Raw genomic sequence first — 4,484 nt, 5'->3', positions numbered from 1 at the left:
GTGTCTCAGCCCTTCTTGCTGTATTGATTTTCTATTATTTCTTTTAGTCATCATTTTCTACAATAAACTCTGGATGTGAGCATAAGTGGTGTAGTTATGTAGTATACAGTAGAACTACATGTCACAATAATTTCCCTTTTTTAGTTGGGTTGGGTTCATAGAAACATAGAAGATTGACGGCAGAAAAATACCTCATAGTCAATCTAGTCTGCCCTCATTCTATTTACTGTATTTTATCATAGGATGGATATGTTTATCCCAGGGATTTTTAAATTCAGTTACTGTGGATTTACCAACCACATCTGCTGGAAGTTTGTTCCAAGCATCTACTACCCTTTCAGTAAAATAATATTTTCTCACATTACTTCTAATCTTTCCCCCACCTAACCTCAGATTGTGCCCCCTTGTTCTTGTGTTCACTTTCCTATTAAAAACTTCTCTCCTGAACCTTATTTAACCCTTTAACATGTTTAAATGTTTTGATCATGTCCCCCCTTTCCCTTCTGTCCTCCAGACTATACAGATTGAGATCACTAAGTTTTTCCTGATAAGTTTTATGCTTAAGACCTGCCACCATTTTTGTAGCCCGTCTTTGGACCCGTTCATTTTATCAATATCTTTTTGTAGGTTGTCTCCAGAACTGAACACAGTACAGTGAACCCTCGATCATCGCGAGGGTTCCGTTCCAGGACCCCAAGCGATGATCGATTTTTCGCGAAGTAGCGGTGCGGAAGTAAAAACACCATCTGCACATGCGCAGATGGTGTTTTTACTTCCACCGCCCTTCGCCCGCCCACCCCGTTGCTCGCGCCTGGGGTTTCCCCGCACGCGCGCCGCCCGCCCACGCCATTGCTGGGGCCGCTTCCCAGCTGGGAAGCGAAGCTGGGGTCCCCGCGCGCGCGCCCGCCCACGCTACGAGCGGCATTTCACCTTCCCTCCCAGGCAAAAAGATGCCGGCATTCTGGGCTGATGGGGTCGGACTTCCCAGGCGGAAGGCGTGCCCCTCTCCCCGCATCTTTTTGCCTGGGAGGGAAAGTGAAATGCCGCTCGTAGCAGCTGCTAGAGCCGCCGGCATTTCACTTTCCCTCCCAGGCAAAAAGATGCCGGGGAGAGGGGCACGCCTTCCGCCTGGGAAGTCCGGCCCCATCATCCCAGAATGCCGGCATCTTTTTGCCTGGGAGGGAAAGTGAAATGCCGGCGGCTCTAGCAGCTGCTACGAGCGGCATTTCACTTTCCCTCCCAGGCAAAAAGATGCCGGGGAGAGGGGCACGCCTTCCGCCTGGGAAGTCCGGCCCCATCAGCCCATAATGCCGGCATCTTTTTGCCTGGGAGGGAAAGTGAAATGCTGCTTGTAGCAGCTGCTAGAGCCGCCGGCATTTCACTTTCACTTCCACCCCCTAGCCAAACGGCTTTTTTCGTGTTTAGCGCTCGAACGCCGTGCTAAACAGGAAAAAAGCCGTTTGGCTAGGGGGTGGATTCTTGCTTCTTCAGCCCCCCGGGGTGAAGCGGGCGGGGGGCGGCCGGGACCTCGCCTGTCTCCGCCGCCCGCATCGCCCCTCCGACGGGCCAGCCTCCCCCGCCCGCCTCTGCTGCAGCCACCGCCGCCTCCCCGACTGGCACAAAAGGGCCCCGCCCGCCCCGCCCCAAAGTTTATCTTGCGGCGGGATTCAAAGTGCTGGGGTGAGGGGTGTCACTTCGCCGCTCGTGTCCTGGCTAAACCGGGCGGCAGGAGACAGGCTTTGAGTTTTTAGCTGCGGGGAGAGAAGCCGGGGACGGCGGGCAGGGGCATGAAGGATCTCTTGCGGGGGAAAAGCCGCTAGCCAGCTTTCGGAGCTCCTCCGCCATCACCCGCTTCTGGTAGAAGCCTTCTCTCTTTTTTTTCGTGCGCTTGGCGAGGAAAGGCAGGCGGGGAGGAGGCGACGGGGCCAAAGGGGGCCGAGGGAAGCTCGGCTGCGGTCGAGAGAGAAACGGCTTGGGCTCGCCGCAAGAAAAAAAAGAGACAGGCTTTTAGTTTTGGCTGCGGGGGGAGGGAATCCCGCCGCAAGGTAAGCTTCGGGGCGGGGCGGGCGGGGCCCTTTTGTGCCAGTCGGGGAGGCGGCTGCAGCAGAGGCGGGCGGGGGAGGCCGGCCCGCCGGAGGGGCGATGCGGGCGGCGGAGACAGGCGAGGTCCCGGCCGCCCCCCGCCCGCTTGACCCCGGGGGGCTGAAGAAGCAAGAATCCACCCCCTAGCCAAACGGCGATGCGGGCGGCGGAGACAGGCGAGGTCCCGGCTGCCCCCCGCCCGCTTGACCCCGGGGGGCTGAAGAAGCAAGAATCCACCCCCTAGCCAAACGGCGATGCGGGCGGCGGAGACAGGCGAGGTCCCGGCCGCCCCCCGCCCACTTGGCCCCAGACCGGTGCAGCAGGAAAGGGACGGAGAAGGCTCACTGGCAGCCCTTGCCCATCGCCGCGCCTTCGCTTCCCCCCCTCCCCCGCTGGATCCGGCAGCGTGCTGAGGGGAATTGCCGCGGACTGGAGGCAGTGAGGCAGACCGGCTCCGAGGCGAGCGGCCGGAGCTGCGCCCTCCTTCGCCCGCCAGGTGAGGCGAAGGCGAGGGGCGCGCGGCTGCAGCGAGGAGCCGAAGATCCGGGCGGGGAAGACCTAGGGAAGGTTCCTTCGTCCGCCTAGCAGCTGATCTGCTCGGCAGCGCAGCACCAGCGAGGAGCCGAAGATCTTCGGCTCCTCGCTGCTGCTGCGCTGCCGAGCACATCAGCTGCTAGGCGGCCGCTCGAGAGCAAGAGGGGGAGAGATAGTGAAAGAGAGAGAAGGAAAGAAAGAGATGAGAGAGGGAGGAAGAGAGTGTGAGAGAGGAAGAAGCAACATAGAGAAAGAGGGGGAAGACCCAGGGAAGCCTCTGCCCGGCGGGGAAACTCCACCATCTACGCATGCGTGGAAGGGCACGCATGCGCAGATGGTGGAGTTTACTTCCGGGTTGAAAACTAGCGAAATAGCCCTTTCGCGATCCTTGAGGACGCGAAACTCGAGGGTTCACTGTATTCCAAATGTGGTCTCACCAGTGCTCTATACAGTAGGATCACAATCACCCTCTTCTTGCTTGTTTTACCTCTAGCTATGCAGCCAAGCATTCTACTTGCTTTCCCTACCGCCTGACTGCACTGTTCACCCATTTTGAGACTGACAGAAATCACTACCCCTAAATCCTTCTCTTCTGAAGTTTTTGCTAGCACAGAACTGCCAATACAATACTCAGAATTAGCACTTTCCCCCAAGTGCATTATTTTACATTTGGAAACATTAAACTGCAATTCCCATTGCTTTGACCACTTATCGAGTAAAGCTAAATCATTTGCCATATTACAGACGCCTCCAGCAATATCAACCCTATTGCACACTTTAGAGTCATCAGCCAATAGGCAAACCTTCCCTACCAAACCTTCCCCCCTATGTCACTCACAAACATATTAAAAAGAACAGGACCCAGAACAGACCCTTGTGGCACACCGCTTGTAACCAGTCTCTGCTCAGAATACTCGCCATTAACAACAACTCTCTGATATCTATGCTTCAGCCAGCTGCAAATCCCCTGAACTATCCAGGGATTAAGTCCAATCTTCACTAACTTATCTATCAGCTCTTTATGTGGAACCGTATCAAAGGCTTTGCTGAAGTCCAGATAGGCAATATTCACGGCACCACCTTCATCCAATACCTTTGTAACATAGTCAAAGAAATCAGAGATTAGTCTGACGTGATTTTCCCTCAGTAAAGCCATGCTGGTTTGGGTCCAATAAGTTATTGGTTTTTAGGTGCTGATTTATCCTCTTTGAGTAGTGTCTCCATCATTTTAACTATAACTGATGTCAAGCTAACTGGCCTGTAGTTACCAGCTTCTTCTCTACTACCCTTGTAGATAGGCACAACACTGGCCATTCTTCAATCATCAGGAACATCTGTTAAAAGGGATTGGTTAAACAAATCAGTCGGGGGTAGCAATCACATATCTGAGTTCTTTAAGAACTCTGGGGTGGATGCCCTCTGGACCCATTGCCTTATTTGTCCTTAACCGTTCAAGTTCTTCTAAGACAGTGGTTCTCAACCTGGGGGTCGGGACCCCATTGGGTGTCGAACCACCATGGGAACAGACAAATTTCCCATGCTGTTAGCAACTAAAGCTTCTATTCTGGCGCCTTGAAACATATTTTTACAATCCGACCAATCGGGAGTTTACAGTGGGGGTGTCCCTCTGGTCTTCCTGCCAATCAGCTTAAAGCTCTGTTGGAGAATTGGGACTAGATTTATGGTTGGGGGTCACCACAACATGAGGAACTGTATTAAGGGGTTGCGGCATTAGAAAGGTTGAGAACCACTGTTCTAAGACATCGGCCTCTGAGGTCACTGGAGCTGAATTCCTACAGCAGGAAGCAATGCTATATCCACCCATATTATTATATTGTAAGCTGCCTTATGAGAAAACTGAACAGAAG

The sequence above is a fragment of the Erythrolamprus reginae genome, chromosome 3 (genome assembly GCF_031021105.1).
Source record: "Erythrolamprus reginae isolate rEryReg1 chromosome 3, rEryReg1.hap1, whole genome shotgun sequence".
Classification (NCBI taxonomy): Eukaryota; Metazoa; Chordata; class Lepidosauria; order Squamata; family Dipsadidae; genus Erythrolamprus; species Erythrolamprus reginae.
The sequence above is the reverse complement of the archived record's forward strand: the minus strand, read 5'-3'. Positions refer to the sequence as shown.